The sequence below is a fragment of the Dipodomys spectabilis genome, unplaced genomic scaffold (assembly GCF_019054845.1).
Source record: "Dipodomys spectabilis isolate Male_0828 unplaced genomic scaffold, ASM1905484v1 ptg000537l, whole genome shotgun sequence".
Lineage (NCBI taxonomy): Eukaryota > Metazoa > Chordata > Mammalia > Rodentia > Heteromyidae > Dipodomys > Dipodomys spectabilis.
In genome coordinates, this window is record NW_024871214.1 from 121,293 (window position 1) to 148,919 (window position 27,627).

General features: G+C 42.4%; 1 pseudogene; it reads right to left on the reverse strand.

Annotated features, from left to right (window-relative positions):
* Window positions 1–12,238, reverse strand: part of LOC122099818 — a 52,669-nt pseudogene extending 40,431 nt beyond the window's left edge.
* Window positions 12,239–27,627: the final 15,389 nt, after the last annotated feature.

The window sequence follows — 27,627 nt, forward strand, 5'->3', positions numbered from 1 at the left end:
AAAGGGAGTCCAATGAAATCATAGTTAATCAAGTAAGGGATTTGAGAATGAACTCTGAAAGCCAAATTAAGGAAGTAAAGAAGTTTGTACAAGATCTAAAACAAAACTCTAAGAAAGAATTTGAAGCTACCAAAGCCGACCAATTAGAAGGATGAGAAATAAAAAAGTAAACAAAGTAGAAAGTCTTGACAATAGGTTAGAGCATGCAGAAGATAGAACCCTGGGATTGAAGACAGCCTAGATATTATAGAGAAAGAACAGACAACTTTTCAAGACAAATCCAAGAAATGTGATAGATTTATTCAACATTTAGAAGACATCATCAGAAAGCTTATTCTGTTGATTTGCATTTCTTTTATGACCAGCAATGTTGAACATTTCTTCAACTGTCTATTGGCCATTCTTATTTCTTCTCCAGAGTCTCTTGTTTTTACAAATTTCATTCTGTTTTTCTCTGAAGAGCTGGAGAGAATTCTTGTGAATTTCTCTCATTTATTTAATTTTTCTGTGTTTCATTAGTAGTGCTTAGCCACTTGGCTTCAAGCTCTCATTGCCTATCCCCACAACTCTGGCATTCTACCACTTGAGGCTTTTAGTTGTTATTTGGAGAAAGAATCTGATTGGCTTTTCTGCCCCAGATGACTTTGAATATTGAGGGATCAACAGATCTCAACTTCCTGAGTATCTAGTATTGTAGGCATGAAATGAAACTTAGAAGTTGTGATCCTTAAATGGAGAAAATTTGCCTAATTGCAAAATTATTTGTTTTTTACTTTGTTTTTGGAAAAAAGTGTCTCTCACACTTTCCCTTAGGCTGGCTTCAAACTAAATCTTCCTGGCTTTATTTTCTGCATGTTGTGATTACAAGCATGCACCATAATATCTTGCACAAAACAAGTTTTCGAATAACAAACTAGTATGTCAGAAACCTTCACATTCTCAAAAATAAAAATGAAATGGTACACCAGGGCTTCCTAGTAGGAGTTCTCACCTGTAAACCTAGCCACTCAGGATGCTGTGATCTGAGTATTGGGGTTCAGAGCAAGACTAAGCAGAAAAATCTGAGAGACTCCTTTCTTCAAATTAACTAGCAGAAGTCTGGGACTAGAGCTGTGGCTGAAGTGGTAGAGCACTGTCCATAAAGCAAAGAGATAAGGGTCAGCACCGAAGCCCTTTGTTCAATCCCCCAATGCTAGCAACAAAAACAAAGAGAAAGGCAAAGCAAGGAAAATGATAATTTTTTCTAGGAAGTCAAATGCAAGAGGATTCCTTTGAGTAATTAGACCTCCAATTATCTTTCTTTTTATTAGCAAATATTAATTATATAAATTATAAAAAATATTAATTATTATATATCCACACATGGATACAATGTATCATAGTCATATCCTCCTCCATCACCTACCCAGTCTTATTTCCAGTTAACCACTAAACAGCCAGAAACAAGAGAGGTAGCACAAGTGGAAGAGTCCTAGCCCTGAGCAATAAACATAAGGAACATTACCAGGTCCTGATTTGAAACCCTAGTACAAGGACCCCCCACAACAAAAATAAAACAAGCCATAGCATATAATTGTCTACAGGAAATAGTAATGTCTGTCATTAAGCTCCCACACATTATAAATAACATGAGGAAACAAATTTTCAAAGCTTTTTGAATAGCATTTTATTCTCTGAGAATAACAGAGTAACAAGACATTGCTCTTGTCTGTTCTGTCGCATGACACTGGATACAAGTATAGGATATTCTCCAGAAAGAGTCTCTGCACAACTTCTAAGGAAACAGAGGCTGGCTTCTTTTTTAAGGGTGAAGGAAATACTTTGTATCTGGTTTTTGATGCCTGTGAATCTATGGGAATTCATCAACATATTAAAATTACATATAATTTATAGCATCATATCATATAATAATAAAGGTCAATTAAGGTACTTTAAAACTAATCAAAGAATAAGTTTAATTTCTAATAAATCAACAACAAACAAGGAAAAAGGAAAAGAAGATGAAACATATCTTAAGCAGCAGGCTGGTGGCTGGAACCTAAAACCTCTGTTTTTAAGGTGAGAACACAAGGACATTGCTTACAAGGCAGCAGGAGCAGCCAAGTTTTGGGGAAATAATATGAAGATCACCAACATAAATGTTAGTAGAATTCAAATGCTGCTGGCTCATGGCTATAATTCAGGCAAGTCTGTAGGGTGAGATCTGAGGACCACCTTTGGAGGTCAGTCCTGGCAGGAAAATGCATGAGGTTCTAAGACTACAATAAAGCCACAAATGCAAAAAGTAAAGATGTGGCCAAAAGAGACCATGGACAGAACTCTGGTCTGGACTTTAAGCTCTCAGAATAGACAAAAACAAAAACGAACGAAGAAAAAATCAACAGAAAAATGGGTGGGAATAGGACTGATGAGGTCCTGGGTTACTAAATCCAGTAATGTAAAAATGTAGCCTAATCCAAACAAAAAAGAATAAATTTATTACACACTGGTATATAGAAATGTATTTAGTGAGAATACAGAAGGAATGTCAAATGTAAAAATGCCATAAAGGTATCTTTCTTTCTCTTTCTTCTTGCTAGACGGGGACTCGAACTCAGGACCTGCCACTTTGGTTCATTGGCTATCTGTCTACCAACAGAACCACACCTCCATCACCACATTCCAATGGTCTCAGACTCTCATGCTTCTCTCTAGCAGCACTTGCGTCCTTTTGTGTGCCTATTGGTTTTGCATGTCACTTTCCAAGGACTGCTCCAGCGATAGCCTCTTGAAGAGGGAGAGGTAAATAAGGGCCCACTGCAAAATCTCCTCTAAACTGAGTGGGGTGCCTCTTACCTGTAATCTTGCTATAGAGGAAGTGAGGTGTGTGGGTGATGGTAGGAAGGCAGCTCAGATGAGGAAAAGTATCAACTGGGCTCTGCACTTACCACCCTCAGCTGTCAATCCTCAGTTTGCAGGGCCACAGCTGTCTGGAGGTTGGCCTCAGTAGGCCCCACTTTTCCCTGCTCTGTGCATTCTCATGGAGCTCCGCATGAAAGCATGAGTTCCAAAGATTGCAGTGACCATTCTACAGCCCCTTGGGTTTCATTCTGCAACTGTAGCCACTACTGAAGCTTCTCCTGCAACTACTGCTGCCTCTTTTTTGGCCACTTGCCGTCATTCCTCGCCTGTCAGTGCCAATAAGGGCCTCTAGGATCACCCCTCCACCCATGCACCAAATGTCCCCTGGACTTCCAGTGACTCCTGGTAGTCAATAGGACCACATGTCCATTAGAATGACATAAAGATAAATGTTACACAGAAACATGAAGAACTACTATGATGGATTGACCTTCATGGCCTCTGATAATGGAAGCTTTATCCCCATAAGTTTTGCATCACTATGAATTTTTTATTTTCCCACAGAACCCCATATATTTCCTTCTGCTTCCTTTATTGGGTTTTATCTTACTATTTCCAAAGAATTATGCTATCACAGACTGGTGCCATGTCTCTGGTGAGAAGAACCAAGAGGTAAAGGATATGGGACATAGAAAATCCCTCCTTTCCAGAAGAGTCCACCGCAGGTCAGAAATGTAAATCTTAGGACAGTGGGCACAGCGGCTGCCTCCCTCTCTAAAGTATGGCTCACATCTGGAGAGGATTTCAGAACACCTCTAAAGTCTTGCCATTAGTTGCCTAAAGGCAGCTATTACCGAATAGTATATTGAATTAGCTCCACCAACAAAGAAACAACCACATCTAGTACATTGAGCTCACAAGTATAGCATGGAGTTCCAGTGAAAATGATCTCTCAAATGAAGAAATGACACTGTCTAAAATACCAAGAAAGAATGGGAATGGCACTGGAATAGGCAGGAATACTTTGTGTGCAAAGGAGGGGGACAAAAGAGATGAATTACAGTTGATTGGGAAATGGGCAGTGACAGAGAAGAAGCTAGTAAAGTCGATGAATGTGAAGATGGAGAGTGTTTCATGGAAATCACAGATGGTGTTTCTTGTGCAAGTAGTTAGTCTTTGGCAAGTGATGATAGGAAACCTGAGCTTCCTAAGGCAAGACCTGGCTTTATTGCCTATCTGCACTGAATGGGAAGAATCTCCTGCCTCAGTTTCCTAAGTTGTAGTATCACTGTCATGCACTACCACATTCCTCTTTGAAACATTTAACTTTCATGATAATTATTGATTTTCCACCTTTGACTTTGATAGTCTTGCATCTACATTTCTTTTTTTTGGAGAGGACGGGGGGTCTGGTCATGGGGTCTGAACTCTGGGCCTGGAAGCTGTCCCTCAGTTCTTCAGCTCAAGGCTAGCACTCTACCACTTGAACCACAGTGCCTCTTCTGGCTTTTTTTCTGCTTATGTGGTGCTGAGGAATCGAACCCAGGGCCTCATGAATGAGAGGCAGGCACTCTACCACTGAGCCAACTTCCCAGCCTCCATCTATGTTTCTTGACCTTGGTATAAACATGTGTCTCTTTGGATATAAGGAAAGGATCATAATTCCAACAGCTTCCCATACTGAAACACCTACCTTGGGTACCTGTTAACTCACTGTGCTCATCTGGCTTCTGTGGAGACTGTCCATTTGCTCTGCCCCTTAAGAGGCCTGCCAGATTCTCAGCTGTGTACTAGAGGAACCCAGAGGTGGAGGGTTTAAGATGGAAATGTGAATGAAGAAATTTACTTCACTGAAACTTCTGTTATTTGCCATATTTTTGTTTGTCATATTTACCTTGCTCAGAGTTTATATTCTTTTAATAGTATGATGAAGTAATAACATTTATTTTCCTCAGCATTTAAGTTTAGTTCTTCGTTTTCTTTGAGACAAAGTTCTAAGAAAAAACAACTAACCTCATGTGCATTTCCACAAATGGATGTTTTCCTTTTCATATTCCCTTGTAAGACAATAATTCTTGGTTTTTGGAAAGTTAGGAAATAGAAATAGACTAAAACTTTAAACAAAATTCATTTATTTGTGATGTCAGTAGGCTTTGAATTTTTAGTAACTAAAATGTGTGTGATTGTGTTCAGTCTGGTCCAGTCCAGTGAGAGCATCCTTCTTTACTAAGTTATTAACAAGTGAATGGATTGCCTGACAAAATTTGGAGTTTTTTTTTTGTTTTCTTGGCAGACCATTAAAAAATTCTTTAGAGAAAATAAAAATCACACTATCTTATCTTCATAGAGTCCACTATGCTTCAGGTAATTCATCTGTAACCTTTAGCACACAATCCAGTATATTTGCTTCTGGATTTATTGGAGCATTCTAGCTGCCACAAATAAGGGAAAATATGCAGCCAGTGTTCTCTGGGTCTGGATTACTTCCCTTAATGTAATGTTTTCCCAGTCTTTCCATGTTATGACAAACTGTAGTCTATCGTGCTCTGTGATGGATGAGTGGGATATCTATGTTTTTGTGTGCGTGTGTGTGCAGATGTAAACTTATACATATATACTACATTTGAGTGTTATCTGGGTATTGGAAAGTGAGAGACATGAGCCTTATCAACAGTCTTGAGTCTTGTTACCCTTGTGCATGGCCTGAGGTGGCAACAGTTGATAGGCTATGAGGCATAGAAAGAGGATGTTTCTCTCACCATCAACTTCAAGGTAGATATTGAGCTCAGCTTTCTCTAACCACGGGTCTTCTATTGTAGTAATCCAGCTAAAGATTCAAAGAAACTATTTTATTTTGTTTTATTTTTATAGTCCTGCGTCTCTAATTCTCACCAGGGCACTGTCCCTGACCTACATTTTGCTTAAGGCTAGCACTCTACCACTTGAGCCAAAGTGCTACTTCTGGCTTTTTCTGGGATTAACTAGACATAAGAATCTGCCTGTGTTGGCCTTGAACTGCAATCCACAGATTTCAACTCCCGAGTACCTAGGTTCACAGGCATGAGACACCCGTGCACAGCTAGAAACTAAATAATGGAAGTATCCATTATATACCTCCACCTATCTTTGGAAAGATTTTCTAGCATATTCTGACCAGACCAGTGTTAACTACTGATCACTAAGAAAATAATTCTTGACACACTCATTACTACAAAAGAAATCATTGAGCTAATCTCCATAATATGACGCAACATTGTATAACTCTTACATATAATACTCCCAATTTATCTCATTCTTGGATCTTCAAACCAACTTCTAATAAATATGAACATTTGTATGTGTAAAAGTGAGTACATGATTTTGACCCGTGACTTAAGAAAATAGAACCTTGGGCTGGGAATATGGCTTAGTGATAGTGTGCTTGCTTAGTATGCATGAAGCCTTGAATTTGATTCCTCAGTACCACAAAAAAGCCAGAAATGGTGCTGTGCCTCAAGTGGTAGAGCACTAGCCTTGAGCAAAAGAAGCTCAGGAGCAGTGCCCATGATCTAAGGTCAAGCCCTTGGACTGGCAAAAACAAACAGGACTAGAATAAAATGGGAACTCTTAATCTTGTATGCACTTCTGAACTTTATAACTTGTAAAATATAATTTTAGCAAATTAGATTTGTTTAAAAATTGAAAACCTATATTACATGCTATCTAATATATGTGTTTTAAAATATAATTGATACCAATGAACCCATATTCCTTGAATAACATACTAATCAAACTTATATGCAACTTTGAAGAAGCAAATTTAAAACTTGGAAATCATGTGAAGAACTGAGACTTGGAGGATTTTCTGCATTCTCAATGTACCTTATCATGAACAGGAACACTTAATGTAGAAAGCAAAAAAAAATAGTGGTTCTCTGAAAGGAAGATTAGTAATATTTACCATTGAAGAAATAATTCAGGTAAACACAAATAGCACCCCAATTGAGTGCTCTTAGGGGCTAAAAAAGGTACCTCATTCCCTGGATTGTGAACAAGCATTCTGAAATGTATAGCGACAGATAAATGCTATTATTAATGATTACCATTTGGCTTATTTATCTACAGGAAATCTCATTCCGTCTAGTTCATTATATTGAACAAACATTCAAATTACTAAACTATACACAATGTTTCAAAGTTTACATTTTATGAAAACGAAGTGAAGCAATATTGGTGCCCAATGAATGTGAGATGATGAGTTTTAAAGGGTTTCATATATCTTAAGACATTTGACTTACATTAATGGTCTGGGAGTATTTAAGATACATGGATATGTAGATTACATACATACACACACATACACACATACACACATATGCATGTATATTTCAACAAGTACAATAAAAATCTTTAAAAACAAATCACGTCACTGGTAGCTGCAGATCAAACAATTACACATAAAGAATTCTTTTTTAAAAGACTGAAAATGGCTTATCAGAATACTTGATGAAATTCATATTAGAGGCCCATTTCTTCCAATTCTATTACTGATGTGTCACTTCAATATGTGAATCCCTTTATTGAAAGCATTTGTCCCTTCTTTTTGAATTTAATTCTAGGAGTCTCTGCGTTCCTTGTTCATGGTGAATAGCATATTTTTTATGTTAAAGGTCAGGACAATGGTTGGGGGGGGTCTTTGTAGTTATCTGATATGGTAAGGATAGAGCCATCAACTACATCATCTCAAAACTGTTGAAAGTCACAGTGGCTGTGATCCTGGGAAGCACAGGTCTATCTAAGTTTACAGGAAAGCCTGGAGAAATCTTCATTTGAACACATTCTCTAAGCTCGATAAAGGGCTTGAAGGGAGCTATCACTTCTGGAACATTCAATAATTCACTACCTAAGGGAAATTCGTGACTGATGGCAATTGTGACTTCAAATATCTTCTTATTTTCTTTGAATACCAGTTCTCTTCCTGGATGAGGAGCTTGTCCACTTCCAGCAGATCTATGCTCCTACTGTGTAATAGTGCTCTGAGGGACTGTTTTGTAATGGGGTCAAAATTCTGTTCCATTGAGCACTGTCTCAGCCTCATAGGCTGAGGAGAGTGGGAGGAGGTGGGGATGGCAGGGAGATGACTCCTTCTTCTAATACAGACAAGGCTGCTCTGAAAAGAAGTCAGAGGATCCCTCTACAGATTAAATGTCCACCAACTAGCCAAGCAGGAAATACCTCAGCAGGGCTGAGTGAAGGAGTGATTCTAGCGGGAGCCATGACCCTGGGTCTTGGTCTGGCGCAGCCTTCAGCTCTGTCTTCTGCAGCTACTCCAGCTATTTCTCATGAAGCTCCAGTGTAGCCCAGCAGCTGCATGTCTGCTTCCAGCAGTGCCCCAGCTCCCCAGGCCTTCTTTGCTATGGCACCAGAGCAGACCATGCACTGCTACAAATACAACATGCAGGAGATCATGCTCTTGAAGCCCAGTATTCCCCAGACAAGGCCCCTATTCCCTGGGCTACAGCCCCAGCTTCAGCTCCATCTCCACCTGATAAGAAGGGACCTGATGCTCCCCCTATAACTCAGCTCAGATGTGTCACTTCACTAGCCCAGGAGGGGCTGTAAGAAAAGATCCCTTATTGGGGAAGACAGCAGATGAGACAGTTCATCTGCAGCCCAGTTCTGGCTCCCAAATTTTTGTGGATTTGAGGGTCTGTTGAAAAAGGTGGCCTGTAATTTTCTGGCTAGAAAGTTCATTCCTTCTCCATTCATAAAGTGTTTGGTGATTCCCAACTTGCCACTGATTACTGGGGCTAGACTGGTAACCTAAGGGTACCCTTGCTGGTGGTTCAAGGCAGAGGCTTTCGGGGAAAAGAGACAAAGCTGCTCTTCCTGTTATGCCTGGCCCTTGTCCCTGCCTGACCCCCTTCTCCCCTGAGAGAATCCCAAACCGTGTTTGTTGCTATGAATGGGTCTGTTAACCAGGTCCTTTATCCTTGTGTTTACTCTGAAATTGGAGAGAAGTTGAGCCAAAGCTGCCCCTATCAAAGCCTGACCCACCCCATTTTGCCTGCCATTCATGGTATTGCAGGTTTGCCTTGGCAATATGTATATTGCGCTCTCTCTCTCTCTCTCTCTCTCTCTCTTGCTCGCTCACTCTGCCTCTCTCCATTTATCTTTTGCCTTTATTGTATTTACACTGCTATGTATATACTATATCTATATAGTATAGATATAGTATATACTAGTATATAGTATATATGTAGTATATGCTATATATATACTATATATATGCTATATATATACTATATACATAGCAGTGTACATATACTATTATAAATTTTGTGTTTTGTAACTTTGTAGCATTTTAGGTAAGGTTGTGTTTATGCTTTGCTGGGAACAATAAAGATATTCTATTGAATAAACCTAGGATTAGAATGCAAAGAATACATGTCTTCTGTTACATTTTTCCTTTATTCATGCTTTCCCTGATTTTTTTTGAAGAATATCCTCCTCACTGAAATATTCTTTTGTTCCTTGATTATAAAATGAGTCCATTCTCCAGATAGAAGTCAACCGATAATTTTCCTATTCTTTCTGTTTTTATCTTCTTGAAAAAGCCCTCCAATTTGGGCACATGTGAAAGAAATGGAGTTGATTGATAAAGTTGCAGAATATCACTGTTCATTAAAATGTTAACCTCTTATAAATACGTTTAGAGACAATAACAAGAAAGTAAAAAGAAATAATTGTGTCCCTATCTTGGGGTTTATTTTGCTTAACATCATCTTATCTGGTTGCATGAACATAGCTTTTGACCTTTTTCGCTTGTCCCAGATATATACTAGTCATTGCAAATAAGGGAAACAGTGGATCCTATGTTTCTTTGGGGCTGGTTTACTTCCCTTAGTTTAAATTTTTCCAAGCCTTTCTGTAGAATGTGATTTTTTTCTTTGTCTGTTCCTCCTTCATGGTATAACCCATGTATTCACTGTTTTTCTTGTCGATGCTCTGCATCTTGTATATATACTTCTATAATTTGGGGAGGGGAAAGGGAAAATGCTTAAATAGGCATACAGGTTGACCCATTGTAACAATGAGATGTACAAGACACTATGTTGAAAAATGAACTTTATCATTTATGGGGGGTGTGGGGAATTGTAGTTGTGGAGGTGGGAGGGGAGGGATGGTAGGGGAAAAACAAAGGAGGAGGCAACAATGCTTGATAGGAAATATACTTATTACCTTGCTCATGTAACTGTAACCCCTCTGTACAGAATTTTTACAATAAAAAGCATATTTTAAAAAGTCAAACTTTTCTGTTTCAATTGTCTATCAGTAAAAATGATTCAGAGGCTGCTGCTTCCCCATTGAAAATGAAGTTCAAATGCTTTCATTGGCACTTCATGTTAGTCAAGTCTGTGAGAGTTATTTCAAACCTGACATTGAGATCTTGTGTATTTTACATTCATCAGAATGCAGAATTAGGAAAAAGAAGCATTCAACTTTGAAAATAACAGAGAAGTTCTAGATAAAAGTCACTGAGTAATTGCAAGATTTTCAATAACAGAGGTAGTACCACATCTGGTTTTTACTAGGGATAAGTGTCATGGATTCTTTTGCCCTGGCTGGGTGCAAAAATTAATCCTCACGGGGCTGGGATGTAGCTCAGTGGCAAAGCGCTAGCCTAGCAAGTGCAACGTCCTGAGTTTGATCCCCAGAACCAAAAAAAGAAAAGACAAAAAAATACACTTAAAAAAAAACGAAATAAAAAATTAATCCTCACATCCCATCTTCTTAAGTAATCTTTACTACTCAGAGTGAGAATCTAGTTTGGAGTTTGTTTTCAAGACTAGTGCTCTACCGGTTGAGCCACAGTTCCATTTCTGGCTTTTTATTAGAGATGTCTCATGGAATTTTTGCACAGGATGGCTGCAAACCTTAATCCTCAAATCTTAGCCTCCTATGTAGTCCTTACTACTCAGGGTCAGATAGAGTTTGTGTCTGACCATTTGGTTCAAGATTAGTGCTCTACCACTTGAGCAACACTTCCACTCCTGCCTTTTTTCCCTGGTTAATTAGCGAGAACAATCTCATGAACTTTAATACCTGGGTGGGATTTTATCTTGATTCTAAAATCTTAGCCTCCTGAGTAGCTGGTGTGAACCACCACTGCCTGGGTCTACACTTGGTCCCTAGCTTCAGGCCCCTGCTCTTCACTCCCTTGATATTATTGGTGGTGTCCTCGTTTCAGATTTCAATTGAGCTTAGTGTCCTGCGTCATTCAGTCTCTGGTCCCAGGAATCTATAGCAAGGCTGTTATGACATCTAGACTAACCATAAGGCAATAAGCCTGGGATAAACAGCGTGGTGTCCAAGCCTGCGGCTTCTTACATCTGTCACTTGGCGAATGATCCCAGGACTCATTTAATGACACTGCCTTCTTAGAGGCCTCCTAGCTTCCTTACGATCTGACTGCAGGCATGTCATGACCTGGGGTGCAGGGCACTAAGGTTTCTCCTTCATTCCACTGCCATAAATGGGACTTTCAGAAGTCACTTCTCCCTTTTGAATATTCATTTCACAGAAATTGTGCTTAAAACCCTGCATTCTGATCCTTCCTTCTTCTGGATCTTTGCCTATCTAGCAAGTTTGAGCTGTCTTCTGGTCTCAGAAAAGCCAGATGTTCATGCTAACAATTGTACTGATTCAACACCCAGTGACATGGGGGCCCTCTCTACTCCTCCACTTATGCCAGGCTCAAAGGTCTTTCGTACCCAGCATGCATCTTGATTCCTAGGAACCCAGGGCTATGATTTCCCTGAAGAGCCATGGGCTTAAAAACTTTGATGGAGTTAGGCACCAGTGGATCACACGTATAATCTTAGCTACTAAGGAGGCTTTGTTGTAAGAATCAAGGTTCAATTCAGGTTGAACAGGAGTCAATAACACTTCTCTTAAAATACCACTGCATTCTAAGATGTGATCCCCCCAAAGATTCAAACCAACTAGAGATGTTCTCATTGTGTGTGGGGACTAGCCTTTCTAAGAGCGTATTCCTGAGGGCTCCTCTTACTCCAGGAGCCTTGGAAGGGGCAAAAGCTTCCTCCAGCAGAGGGCTTATTTCCCCTCTAGGACGAGCATAGGCCACATCCTCTAGCAAGCAGAACCTCCTTGTCCAAGTTGGGAGAGCTGCTGTCCCCAAGATGTCTGCTGGAGAGATGCTAGGCAGCTTCATGTGCCTGTGGGTGAGTGGGACCATGGATTCTGCTAATCCATCCAGCAAGGCTTCATCCAGAAGTCTATCTATAGTGCCCAGCCAGCAGAGCCTGGTATCTCCTTGGGTTCCAGCATCTCTACTCTGCAATGTTATGGAACCCACAGAGCCCACTGTGATGTCTTCGCACTCCAGTTTCAACATTCCATTGCCAGCCACCAGCCTGTCCTTTAACTGTGGTCCTTGGCAGTTTTACCCTCAACAGCATGGGACATTTCCAGATAGCAAGCAAGTCTAGATCTTCATTTGGAACCCTGAAGACTAATAATATAGGCTCATCGCCTGCCCCCTGACAACCTGTACAGCCTGGCCCTCCCAGCTCCATTTTCCAGCATGTGCTTAGGGGCCTTCGGAGCGCGGCTTCTGCTCCCTGCAACTACACATGTCTCCTGGAAAAAGCCTTTGAACCTGCTGCGCCCCAGAGGTCAGGCCACAGTGAGGTCTCTCTGCCCCCAGCCTGGCTCCTAGCACAACCACAATCAGGGCAGCACTCCCAGGCTCCACTGCAGACCTCTGACTTGGGTCAAAAAATTCCTGTGCTTGTGCAGTCCACAGTCAGCAGTCGGTAGTCCTGGAACAGGGGCATCTACTAATGCCACTCCAGAAGAGCTTTTGCACCAAGCAGTTTGATTTTGGAGCAGCTCCTCTTCCAATTGCAGGCTTGGTGTCCATTGAAGCAGAACATGACACTGCAAAAGATCACAGCACACAATAGAAGAACCTGACAAGCAATAGTCCTGTGCTCAGAAACCTGACAGAGACAGTAAATCAGAGAGAGAGTAAGGCTAGATTGTACCTGCTTCAATATCCTTGCCAAGAAATGTTTATTTTCACCAAGATATAAAGAGGAAACTTCTAACTCTATCTCTGACAAAGTAGCTTGTACGAATCTAGACTTCCATAAACAATCACAAAAGTAGAAGCTATGTGAAAAATAAATATATGTATGTAAATATATATATATTACAAATGTGTAGGGATATATATTTATATTAGCATATTCACATATACAATGTGAATATGTATATAATGTATGTATGTATAATGTATAATGTATATTTATGTGTGTGTGTGTATATATATATATATATATATATAATGTACAGGAGAGAAAAACTACATAGTATTTGGAGGAATAATTACCAAAATCTTCCCAATTTTCATTAAAAGCATGAACCCTTATATGCAGGAATCTAGCACCTCAACAAAAGTCAATTAGCATAATCCCATAGATCCACACTAAAACACATTCTAATTAAATACTCAAAGACAGCAAACCTCCCAAAGCACAGAGACACAACTCCTCACATACAAGTGATCTTCAATGATATTATGACCAATTTTTCATTAGAAAAAAGAGTATTAGGCAGCAAGGGCAACAAATTCAAAGTGCTAAAAGAAAAGGACATATCTAACACCAACCTTTCTTTTATAACATTCCCCCCCACCCCAGAGATAGGGGCTGAACTCAGGGCCTTGTACTCACCAGGCAGGCACTCTTCCATTGAGCAAAATCCCCAACCTTACAACTACCCTTTCTAAAACAAAACAAAACAAAAAATATATTTCTTCTAAAAGTGAGAGATGCTAAATACTGAAGGCTCAGGCCTATAATCCTAACTACTCTGGAAGCTGAATTGTGAGGATTGTGGCTCAGAACCAGCCTGGACCTTGTCCCTTCAGGAGTAAATTGTGGGAGACAGGTGTCCTTAAGAAGGATGGAGGACTTTGTGCTCTGTCATTCCTGGAACAAGTCATAGGATAAGGTGGCCATCAAGAATGGAGGCTATTGGCTAGTGTCTCCACAGAAGCAATTTGTAAAATGCAGGAGTGCTCTCGTAGGTCAGAGGACATTGACCACTGTCTTAGTGGTTTCAAAAATTCCACGAAAATAACCATAGCAACCTCAAGTCCTCCTGGAATCTCTAGCAACAGTCTTGGAGGCCAAAGAGCTACAGTGTCAATGGTGGCAGGCTGTAATTGGTCCACTTTTTCTCTGACCTCACTTGATCTGAATCTGATTTGTCCATTTCCCCCATGATGTCACTAAGCCCACTTGTGATTGCTCCATTGTGATAGGTCATGTAGGGTATATAGGAAGCCACTGTGCCCCAACATTTGTCAGTTAACAGTGCTGGGAGCTCTCGCTTGGTGAGCTGCTGGATTAACTCAAAACTATTTTGATGATCTGTTTGTTTGCAGGTTTTGTTGGTTGGATTTTGGTATTTCTTTTTTACTTTTTGCCGGGTTTCCCATTATTTTATTGAGTTAATTTTTCGGAGACTTGCTACCTGCCATCATAGCAGGAGGATCGCAGAATACAAAGAATCATCTTCGAGCTCCTTGAAGGAGGAGATCATCAAACAATACCAAACGAAAGAACTCCTTGACCAAGTTACCTGAGTGAAACTGTCCCATCACCACTTCACAGACACCGAGATGGCAGTTTAAAATACGTCGTATGGGAGAGTCCTCCAGTCATTGAATAGAGAATAAGATGGACATTTTTAAGGCTGGATGGCCCAGACACATCATCAAGTTGTACCTGGTGATGGAGAAAAAAGAGTATGTGTATCTCATCATGGAATTGGCCACTAGGGGCTACCTTCTGAAGTCTATCTGAAAATCCCACCACTTATATAAAGTTGAAGCCAGGAGATTCTTCAAACAAATTGTACTAATTACAGCAGAACACAATCGCACATTGAGACCTTAAGCCCAACAATATCCTTTTGGCCAGCAAAGGCAATATCAAGTTTAGTTATTTTGGTCTAATCATCTGGTTCTCCCCGGGGCAGCTGCTGACAAATTTATGTGGTGTTGTGCTATTCCATACCCCTGAAATGTTCCTGCAAGAAAGAAATGATGGCTGGAACTGGCTTCACATCTGTAATCCTACCTACTTAGGAGGCTGAGATTTAAGGATCATGGTTCATTGCCAGCCCGGTCAGAAAAGCCTGTGATATTCATCTCCAATAAACCACTAGAAAACTGGGAGTGGCACAGTGGCTCAATTGGTAGAGTTCTAGCCTTGAGTTGAATTGCTCAGGGACACTGCTCAGGCCCAGAGTTCAAGCCCCACAATTGGAAAAAGAAAGATATGCCTACAAGGTGGAAATCTGGAGCTTAGGTGTCTTTTTATATTTTGTTATAACAGGAAGATTTCCCTTTGAGGGGAGGATGTGATCCAGGTAGAGTCACTAGTTCTGAAAGCCAAGTATGTTGGTCCATATAACCTGTCTGAGGACAAAATGTAATCTGCCAACTGGTAATTGAGGACCTGAGGGAGAGACAAATATTGAACAAATAATGGAGCACCCATAGCTTAAACAAGTTGCACAATATTCCCTGTGTTTTGATGAGCCAAGACTCAACAAGCTGGAACCCATCATTCTTAAAGTAATGTGTTACATGAGGTACTACCTATATGAGATCCAGGGATCTATACAGGACAGAACATTCAATTATGCCATGGGCATGTACCTTTTAATTAAAGAAAACTTAGGCTGTCCAAGTGAAAAGAGTACCTTCTACAGTGCCACCGTGCCCAACTCCTGCAGATCTTTCCAACTTACCTCTCCCTATAGGAAGGAGAGCCAGTTTACTCACCTGTCTTAACCATTACATCTTGTCATCTGAGTTTCAATTGCTTTATAATGACAAGCAGTCACCTCTGAAGAGAGGCTTAGGTACCACTCTGCCTGCCATTCCCTTCTGTTTCTTGCAGAAGAACCCCAGTCCTAGCACAGTTCCAGGCCAGGATTCTGTGTTGTTTTCCTTGGCTGGTCTTTCTTTTTAAGCAGCAGTGAAAGATTCCTCTCTGGGGAGCCACAATTTGAGATCATAAACTGTCTACTAAGAAGCAGGGCTGGAGGAGGGTGGTTAGCAGAATATTCCCTTCCCTCTGGGTAGCCTCATAATTAGACCAAAGTATAATTTAAGGCGGAGATTGGGCAGGATGCGTGTGGCTAGCAAATAGCTACCACTCTTCTCAGAATATGCTACAGTATGCAGGCCCAGGAGCAGAGCAATTCTGGAGAAAGGGGTGGAGAGTATTATAAGACATCAAAGATAATAGCAGTTGAGAGCCACAGGGACCTGTTATTGGGATGTGAAAGATTGCAAGAAGTATACTCAAAAACGAACTATAGGAGGGATAATCCCTATACAGCAAAGGCTGCAAAGAGAGATCATGTCTCAATCCACACGCTGGCTACTGAAACCAGAGGAACTAATGTTTGCAAGCAATTACAAGTAGGAGATAGTGCTCTACCACTTGAACCACAGTACCACTTCCAGCTTTTTCAGAGTTGGTTATTGAGATAAGATTCTCATGGACTTTCCTGGTCAGGCTACCTTTGAACCACAATCCTCAATCCTCAGCCTCCTGAGTAGCTTAGATTACAGGTGTGAACCACCAGTGCCCATCTGGCCCCCATTTTTCAGATGTACCTCACCTCATTCTCTTTCTCAGTCAAAACCAGCCACACACCAGGCTCTGAGCTCAGGCTCTGAGTTCAAGCCCCAGTCCTCAGACTTCAGCTTTCTGAATAGCTAGGATTACATGTGTGATCCACCACAGCCAGGCAACCCTTTATTATATATTATCTAACTTAATGGTTGTGACTTTCCCATTAGGAGGGCTCACTCTGAGCTCATCCTATTCTGGTTCACTTTCAGTCGATGGCCAGGTCAGTTTCCCCTCTGGAACTAACTTGTCTGTGGGAGGAGGATAAAGCCCCTGACGCCCCTTCCCTTGTTGGGTGCATCCTATATTGTAAGAGTGATGAAAGAGGCCCAAGATTAAAGCTGGGCTCCTAAGGCGGAGTTCCTATTGTGGGCAACCTGGGCTGGTGTGCAGCTTTGAACAAGTGACTCTGGGAAGATATGAAAAATAACCACACCTAAATCCAATTTTTTCAAAATCCTCTTGAGAGCTAGAAGAGGAGAGGGGAAGGTAAGATATATTCTGAATAGTTTCCTTCCTGTTGTGACATTGATTGATACATTTTGCTCAAGCAGGAATTACTGAATACAGTTGTTATAATCTTCCTATCCTGGGAAGGTCCTCAGTTTACCTTCCCGTGGTTGAGAGTTGTATGAGCTAAAATCCTCAGCTGTCAGCTCTATTTGGGCTACTTGACCCAGAGAAGAGGGCGACCCTTTTTGCAAACGGCTCTGCTCAGAAGGAGGTCTAATTTTCTGATTTTCAATAATGTGGAGTAGGTGCTGCTAGAGAAAAGGATGCTATAAAATAGAGTGAGCTTGGAGATCACACCCTTCAGAGGGAGGCCCAAACTGAGACCTGCTCTGAGAAAAATCAAGGAACTGAGAGGAAGTTAATATTTTAGGTCATATGGCCAGGGAAGGCCTTTCTGGGGCAGAACTTCTGATCTAGCTGCTGAAAAGATGAACTAACTAAACAAAGTTTATTTTCCTTTTGTGTGTGTGTACAAGTACTGGGGCTTGAACTCAGGGTCCCATACACTTGCTTAGCTTTTTCCTGCAAGGCAGATGCTCTACCACTTTAGCTAAACCTCTACTTTGAAGTTTTTTGCTAGTGTATTGGAGATAGGAGTCTGTCAGAATTGTCTTTCCAGACTGGGCTTGAACAGGGATCCTTACATCTCAGCCTCCTGATAAGCAGGATCAAAGACAGGAACTATTAAGCATTCAGGTCCACACAAAAGTGTAGAAGTTTCCAGAGAAGAGAAGAACAAATTTTCAAAGGCCCTGCCTGATTTGTCAACTTGTTGGATATTGTTTATTGATTTATTTTTGACCATGGGGCTTGAACACTGGGCCTGGGCACTTTCTTTCAGCTCTTCAGCTCAAGTCTAGCACTCTACCACTAGAGCCACAGAGCCACTTTGGATTTTCTGGTGGATAATTTGAGATAAGAGTTTCACAGTCTTTCCTGCCCAAGCTGGAAATCCTCAGATCTCAGCCTCCTGAGTAGCTAGGATTACAGGCATGAGCCACCAGTACCTGGGTGGATATTTATTTATATAGGATTACAGCAATATCCTTGTAAATAGGATGAAAAATATTTAAGTTGATCACTCCATATGAGCCTCACTGGCTGTAAGTTTTCTCTTTGATAGTTAATATGAAGGAAAGCCACAGGTGAATCCCCACAGTGCACCTCGGTTTATTATGAAAGGATGCCTCTGGCGTGCTTTTACAGCAGTGTGCTCAATGTAAAAGATAATAATGTTATTCATGACATTATTCACAGTAGTAGAAAGGTAGAAACCCAAATGTCTCTTGTCGGGTAAACAAAATGTGGTATAACCAGCCAAGGGAATATTATTCAATCTTAAAAAGGAATGACATTCTGACCATGCTACAACAAGAATGAATCTTTAAAATACTGTGAAATAAACCATATTAAAAATAAAAACTATATTTATGATTCCACATATATAAGGTACCAAAACATAGTCAAATTTGCTGGCTACCAGTGGCCCACACTTATAATACTAGCTACTTATAGGGCTGAGAACTGAGGATGGAGGCTTGAAGCCAGACTAGAAAGAAATGTTGCTGAAACTCTTATCTCCAAAAAGTGAGATACAGTAGAGGTGAGACTCAACAATAGAACTGTGGAGCACATGGGCGGCAAAGATGGCTTTGGGAGGGGGTTGAGTGGGCAGAGCCTAATTTACTGTAGAGTACATGGGCAGCCAAGATGGCGCTGGGAGAGAGTAGAGTGGGCAGAGCCCAATTGATCTTCCGATCAGTGCCTAACCAGCCCGGGAAGGCTCAGGTGCATGATAGGATGTGACCTTGACAGTGATTGGTTCCTCTTCCTCCCTTTTTGTCTTTAATAAGGGCTGCTCTCTGTTAATAAATGAGTTTTCTACCTGCTGGATTTGGCTCCCCGCTGCGTCTGACTGTCTCCTGGGCTGGGGAACAGGCGTCTTTCGTGGGACGGACGAAAACCCAACATAGAACATCAGCGTTGACCAAATAAGTTTAACATAGAGGGGCTGGCAAAGTGGCTCAGTGGTAGAGAGCTTGCCTTACATGCCTGAGGCCCTGGGTTCGATTGCTCAGCACCACATAAGCAAAAAGAACAATGCCGGAAGTGGCACTATGGCTCAAGTGGTAGAGTGCTAGCCTTGAACTGAAGAGCTGAGGGACAGCACCCAGGCCCAGAGTTCAGGCCCCAAGACCGGACCTCCCCCCCCAAAAAATGTTTAACATTGAATGGAGAATAGAGAATGAATGATGTGGCCAATGCAGGTAAGAAAGAGCAGGCTTTCTGTGTGCAAAGGACTTCTTGGTCAACAGCACTGTGACAGAAGACACAAAGACAGTACTAGGCTGAGAAGTAAGGACAAGGAAGACAGGAGAGTTGATTACCCGTTTTTTTTTGTTGTTGTTGTATTTGTTTTTCCCAGTACTGGCACCTGGACTCAGGACCTGAGTGCTGTTCCTGAGCCTCTTTATGCTTTGGGCTAGTGCTCTACCACTTGAGTCACAGAACTTCTTCTTTTTCTGAGTAGTTTATTGTAGATAAGAGTGTCATGGGCCATCTTGTAAGGCTGGCTTCAAATGGAGATTAGTCTTCAGATTTTAGCCACTTGAGTGTTGTATTCCAATTTAAATTGTAGTATTCCAATTTCCCAGGAAGATATGACAGCACTCAGGCAATTTGGCTGGAAGTTCTTTATTTAGCCATATTCCATCTGTCCTCAGCTCACAGAGCTAGAGAACAGCCCTGTTTGTTGTTCAGGGGGGATTTTTATAGGAAGTGCTATTTGCTTACAGAAGCAAATCATAGCCTTGCGTCAAACATGCCTTGGGACATTGGACCTTTGCCCTGATGTGGAAGAAGGGGAATCCTTTTCCCAGAGAGAATGCATGTCAGCATGCACCCTCACACCACACAGAAGCTCAGATGGGGACACACGAGTCAATGCCTCTGACAGTGCGCTGAAATTTTCTGAACAGGAATGATGTTTATTACAAGTTCCTGAGTAATAAAGAACTCAGTACAGCTGGTGATAAGCATCAAAATTGTTAGTGGCCTTCCACAAAATTTGTGATAAACTGCAAAGCTGCCAGCCTGGGAAGCTTGAGGGAGAGAGAGAAGTTTACTTTTAGCAAAGATGTTTCTGAATTTACATTTTTGTTCCCATGGATATCCTTCTTTACCAAGGGAAAGGGCCTCAGGAGAGAAAATTAGCTACAGCAGGAAGGATTGAGGCTAGAATAAACTTTCTTCCAGTGAATAGCAAATCAGATATCACACTGAGTAGCTAGGATTACAAGTTTGAGCCAAAACTGCCTATTTTGATTAATTCTTGTGTGTCATCCCCAGGAATGTGTATTCAAGCCAAGGTGACCGAAGCCTTCAAAGTTTTGTTACAGATATTGACTCAAGCTGTGATGTGAGAAATACTGACCTTACTGTTCAGCCTGGAACCAAAAGAAATGAGAGGCGAGAGTTATCTATGTTTGTGGCTGGCAAATCACCAGGATTAGTGGCAGGCTGGAAAGAAGAGAATCAAGAGGGCACATGTGGAACATGGCAGACAGGAAGGCATCAGGGAAGAAGCAGTTTCGGGATGAGCAGTGGATCAGGAGGACCAGATTCTCTGTGGCGCAGAAAGTCTTTCTTCAGAGCCCTCACCACATTGATGCTCACATTAGCCTGTCTTGGGTCACTCCATGTTTGTTTAGTGCTTCAGCCCTCAGTCATTTGAACTCTTAAGGCTTGGGGCATCCTGCACATCCTCCTGGAGCCAGGCACAGGGTCTAGCCCACATTGGTGCTGGCTGATGGTTGCCTAATGGGGCTGAATAGAGACAAACACTGAACTGGAGGTTTCTGCAAGGTATCGGCGTGCACTTAGCGTCCAGAGGACATGCATGGGACTGTACCTTCATGAGGAAGAGGCCAGAGGAAAGTCTCATGTCACCTCCCTAACACTTTGGTACAAATGGCAGACAGATGTCACAGGGCAGCAGGCAATGCACTCTGGTTTATATATGTGCATGCACACCCAACATCTCTGGTCTTTGACAAGGAAGAAACCAGGGCCCATTAGTGGAATAGTACACACTGATCACAGCATGGTCCCCATTTCATGGCTGCGGACACTGAAATCCTGGGGTCTTGGTGTCCTCAGGCCTTGGCCAACAGCAGTGGGGAGTCTGAGATCTTGGAGGCAGGGCAATGGCAGGGCTCCAGCAGTATCTGCAAAGCCTGAGAATCTCGACTCCTCAAGGATAGCTCACAGACGCAGAGGAGGCTGTGAAGAGGGATAGATCCCTGGGGTACACTTGAACCACCAAAACGCACCCTGCTCACTAGCACCAAGCACGTACGGCTTATAGCCCAACAATCCAATTCTGGCTCTTTCTCACCTCACTTGTCAAGGCGGGGAGCCATGGAGGAGCAAGATACACCATTTCAGTTGAGGAGGGATATATCTGATATCAGACCCACACATCACACCTAGATAGACTGGAACTCTCCAGAAGGCCAAGGTAACAGATATAGTCGTTGTCTAACAAGTGTGGAAGTTGGAATCTTGAGTCTGAGGACTCCATAGTGCCCAACTTGTGGGTTGGTGGCTGCGACTACCCCCTGAGTTGGTGACTAAGTGGTAGCATCTGGGTTGCTAGCCTGTAAACAGAAGAAGTTGAAGGTGGGCTGTGGAGTGGCCTGGTGCCTGGGCCACACCCTTTTGCTGAGTTGTTGCTGTTGTCACCATGTGGACGTGCCTAGGCTTGGAGCAAGGTTGCAGGGCCGGTGGGGCTGACTGGCTGTGCAGAAGCAGAAGGAGGTGTCACTTCTGCAGGCAGTGACTCTATTACTGGCAGCCCTAGGCTTCCTGCTCAACGTGGGGCTGGGGCTCTGTACCATAATCGGCAGCCTGATGGCACCCCGAGGGGTTAGGAGGCAGATAACTGAGTGCCTCAGTATGGTGCTGAGAGAATGCTGTTCCCCAATCTCCCACCCCTGTCTGGGTTTACTTCAATCCTGCAGCTTCTCCTTTCTCCTCCTCTGGTAGGTGACCTCAGTGGCAGCACCAGAACAATCTGTGCTTCTTCCTACTTTTCTCCCAGGTGAGGTAAATTGAGGCTGCGAGGATAGGGATTTGTCCACTCAGTACAGTCAGAAATAGAACCCAGGGCCCTTGGTGCCCCAGTATGGGAGTCTTATTTCTACTTACCATACTTTACAATCAGTTCTTTCTATTGCCCTCTCCTGTCCCCTGACCTCCTCCAGCATTCTCTTTCTGGAGTGTACCCTGTCTGCACATGTCTGTATCCTGTAGGACTGATGACCTCATCATCTTTGCTCCCCTCCCTAACCTCCACCTGCATATCCTGTGTCTCTACTCAGGTCAGTCCTTTTCCCATTTAACCACTTGCACAGGGACGCTAGGCCTCCCCACTAATTCTCACTGTTCACTCTTCCCCATCCTATCTGTTTTTTAGGTATTGTTGATTGGGGAGTGAGTGCAAAGACCCTCTTGGAGCTGTAGGCCCCTTGGAGGGAGTGAAATGCGAATTTCTGGTTCTTGAGGAACTTGCCACCTTTGACTCTCCAGTAGTCCAGACGTGTTCCTGTGGAGGGATTGCCCAAAATGTCCCTGAGAGCAGTTCCCTGAGGGTAGAATGCCACATGCCTTCCTTCTCTGCCAGGAACTGATGGGACATGGTATTTTTTGGTATTCCAAACTGTGATCATATTTTATTCTGCCTCTTTGAAACTTATGTACCTGCGCATCTGTATGTGCATTTGGACTAAAATAGCAATTTTTTTTCCTGTGTGTGTGTGTGTGTGTGTGTGTGTGTGTGTGTGTGTGTGTGTGTGTGTTCAGATCTTCAGTCTTAAACTCAGGGCCTGGGTTCTGTCTCTTAGTTTTTATCACTCATGACCAGTGCTCTACCACCTGATCCACATCTCTACTTCTGGCATTTTGGTGATTCATTGGAGATAAGAGTCTTACAGACTTTCCTACAAGGGATGCTTTATTTGTTTGTTTGTTTTTGGTCGGTCATGGGACTTGAACTCTGAGCTTGGGCGCTGTCCCTGAGGTCTTCAGTTCAAAGACAGCGCTTTACTGCTTGAGCCACAGTGCCATTTCTGGTTTTCTAGTGATTTATTGGAGATAAGTGTCTCATGGAGGGCTTGGAAAGTGGCTCAGTGGTAGAGGGCTTGCCTTGCATGCAAGAGGCCCTGGGTTCTATTCCTCAGTACCACATAAGCAAAAAGAAAAAAGCCAGAAGTGGCAATGTGGCTCAAGTGGTAGAGCACTAGCCTTGAGCTGAAGAGATAAGGAACAGTGCTCAGACCCAGAGTTCAGGCCCCATGACCAGACCCAACAACAACAATAACAAAAGAGTCTCATGGACTTTCCTGCCTGGTCTGGCTTTGAATTGTGGTCCTTAGATCTCCCACTTGAGTAGTGAGGATTACAGGCGTGAGCCACTGGTGATTTGGCTCCTTCCATTTTTTGTTTTTCAAGTTTTTCATTGTTAATTAATGGTAAGAGACTCAGATTTGCCTGCCCAGGCTGGCTTTTAAACGCAATCCTCTCATTGCAAACCTCATGATTGGATTATAACTGTGAGCCACCAGTACCTCTCTGGGATTTGTCATTTTTGACAAATGCCAAATGTGTCTGTTGAGATGGTCTGAGCATTGAACATTGCACTGCACCCAAGGGAAATTTCAGGAGAATGACAAAGATGTAGAGACCATTTGGTGCCTCACACACACCATTACATAATGTAAGTTAATGACTTTCTTCCCAGAAATACATAACTCTTATCTTTATACAATGTAAGGTGCTTAAGTGCTTCTTCATATTTATCTAAAATAGTATATACATTGAAAGGAACTCCACCATATGTAAACAAAATTTTTTTGTTGGTCATGGGGATTGAACTCTGGCACTGTCCCTCAGCTCTTTAAGCTCAAGGCGAATGCTCTACTACTTGTGCCATAGCACCATTCCTATCTTTGTCTGTTCATGTGGTGTTGAGAAATCAAACCCAGGGCCTCATGCATGAGAAGCAAATACTCTATCACTGAGCCATCTTCCTAGGCCACTAAACAAAAGACATTTATGTGTCAGCTGGGCACTGTTGGCTGACATTTGTAATACTAGCTACTCAGGAGGCTAAGAGGTGGGGATTGTGGTTCAAAGCCAGCCTGAGCAGGTAAATATTAACGACCAAAAATGCCATAAATGGAGCTGTGGCTCAAGTGGTAAAGCACTAGCCTTGAGTAAAAATAGCAAAGGGACAGGGCCCAGCTCCTGAATTCAAGTCCTACTCTGCACTACCAGTTTAAAATTTTTTTAATGATAAAGCAAGTCATCATCCATGGGTCTAAAACACTTGTGAGCAGTTGCTGACATACATGTCTGCCAACCTACAACATGGGCACATACAACATGATAGACTTATACATTTCTGTTCATTTCAAGGCTAGGTACAATCACATGATTACAATATATGTAGAAGCTGCAATCAGTTTGAAGTCTATGTTCATTTTCTTTGTCAGTGCTCTTGTAAGTTTGTCTGAGCAGTGTCTCTCACAAGAAGAAAAGAAGCTCCTACTGACTCACCTTAATCTCATGTTGTGAGTAGAAATAAGACCGGGCTGTATGTCAATGCAACATTGTTTGGCTGTTTTTGACTCATCCTGGTTCCTTGAAAGCAGAGCCCCATCTTTTGATTACATGTTAGGGATCTCAGGGGAGGTCACCATCAAATAGGAACTGAAGAATATCACCAGCTCCCCTTCATTAAAACCTCATTATAGTTTGAAGCCAGTGGTTCACATGTGTAATCCTAACTACTCAGGAGGCTAGCAATATGATGGTTGTGGTTCAATGCCAGCACTGGGTAGAAAAGTCCATGACACTTTTATCTCCAATTAAACATCAAAAAAACTTGAAGTGGACCAGTGTCCCAAGTGGTAGAGTGCTAGCCTTTAGCAAAAAAGCTCAGGGACAGCCCTAGGAATGGCACACACACACACACACAAATACACACACATACACACACACTCAAACACACATACACCCCTTTTTGTTAGCTCATCTAATGCTCCCAACAAACATATAAGTCAGGTATGCTTATTTCCATATTACAGAGGAGGAAAATTCCTGGTGTGTCAGTGGACTCAGACCTCAAATCCATGCCCCTGTCCCAGTTCCTTTTCTTGGGAAAAAACCTGTGGACCAAGAGACAAACAGGTTACAGGCATTCTGTGGTGTGTGTGTGTGTGTGTGTGTGTGTGTGTGTGTGTGTGTGTGTGTGTGTGTGTGTGTGTGTGCGCGCCAATCCTAGGGTTTGAACTTCGAGTCTGGGTTCTGTCCCTTAGCTTTTATTCTCAAGGTTGGCACACTGAACCACTTGAGCCAAAGCTCCACTTCTTGGTCTTTAGTTCTTCATTGGAGATGACTCTCACAGACTTTTCTGCCCAGGCTGACTTTGAATCATGGTTCTCAGATCTCAGCCTCCTCAGTAACTAGGAGTCTAGATGTAACTATTGGCATCAGGCATAGATTCTTCACCCTTCTGGGTAAATCTGTCTTACCTGATTTCCTCAGTGTGAATTGGTTTTAATAATGTTTGACCCTAGGCCAGTTGAGACATGTATGTCCTTATTACAGAGTCTGGCTGGTGCTTCAGTACAGCACTAACTACGCTGCCTGTGATGAAAGTTTTTGAAAAGAAAAAGTAAGCCAGGTGATGGTGACTCACACTTTTAATCCTAGCTGGCAAAGAGGCTGAGATCTGAGGATTGCTGTTCAAAGCCAGCCTGGGCAGGAAAGACTATAAGAATCTGGAAGTGGGGCTGTGGCCCAAGTGGTAGAATTTTAGCGTTGAATGAAGAGCTCAGAAACAGTGCCCAAGCCCTCTTTTCAGACCATAGGACAAACACAAAATGAAAGAAAGAGAAAGAAAGAAAGGGAGTGGGGGTAGGAGGAGAAGGAAAGAGGGAGAGAAGAATTATGGCATTAGTGGCTCAGATATGTAAAAGCAAACCAGTAGTGGAACTGTGTCGCAAAGTGGTAGAGAGTTAGCTTTGAGCAAAAAAGCTCAGACACAGGCCCTGTGATCAAGTCCAAAGAAGACAAAAAAGAAAGGGAGGGGATAGAAGGAGAAAGGGAAGGAAGGAAAGATCTAGTTCAAGAGTTGAGTGAAATAGAAACTTCTGGGTATCTGGGAACCTACAGACAACCAGGAGGCATATTTTTTTAACCACACATCCTTGGCTGGTGCTGACAGTCAGATTCTCCCTACAGAGCCAATGCTGTGCTTGAGTTCAGGCCTACTGAATCCTCCCTGGGCCTTGGGACTGAAGATCTAGCCTTTGCTTCATTTGTGAAGACTAGGAACCCGAGGACATCAAGGACCTCTCATGGCAAGAAGAGTAAGACATGGGTATCCATTCCTTGGAATCAGATCCTTTCAGTGACATGCCTACTCTGATCCTTCTCTTATCCTATCATCTAAAAAATACCTACATCACCAGCACTCCAGGAAAAGAAAGGGAGCCCCCTCAATGGCTATAGGGTGGGTGTCTCTATCCCATTTGGCAGTCCTGGTCCAGCACAGATTCTGCCAGCACCGTGATTAGTAGACTAAACAGCTTTGCGACTCAGTCTCCTCTCCCTTTCTCCTCTCTCTCTCCCTCTCTCTCTTCCTCTCCCTCTCCTTCTCTCTCTCTCCCTCACTCTATTGTTTGGGGAAGTCTTCAATGACCAGAGTATAGAATGGGCTGCTATCTCCCCATTGGCACCAGCAGTATTTAGCCATTTTTCCTCAAAATCACAGCCAGAGCATGAGTGATTAAAGTCAAATTCAAATCTGCCAGCAAGTCATAACATATAGGGCTAGGACATTTATCAAGGCTGGGGGCCTCTAGTGACCTCAAAGAAAGCCAGTGAGATGGGGCAGGGAAGAGGCTGCAGTGGGACTTCTCTTCTCTGTCCTGCACCTTATAAGGCTTCTCAAATCAAGGTCAGGCCAAATAATAATGAAAATAATAAATATTGATTACTAACAACTCCTGTATTGAGACAGGAAGGTTTCATTTATTTTATTTTTACCCCATCAAATGTCCATACCCACCCCATGGAGTATTTATTATTATTCATGTGCTTTCTTAAACTTCATTCACATATCAGAAAATGGTATTCAGAGAGATTAAGCCACTGACTAGAGCCACACAGCTCAAAATGAAAATAGTATGAACATAAGAATACTGTCTGAGGCAGGTGCTGGTATCTCATCCTTGTAATCTTAGTTACTCAGGAGGCTGATGTCTGAGGATCATGGTTTACAGCCATGATCTCTGATTAACCACTAAAATGCCTGCAATGGAGCTGTAGCCCAAGTTGTAGAGTGCTAGTTTTGAGTGAAATATCTAAGGGACAGTGCCCAGATCTTGAGTTCAAGCTCTGGTACTGGCACCAAAAAATAAGAACAAAAAAGGCTCATAACCTTCACCCAAGACTGTCTCCCACACACCAACAAAAACCTGGACCT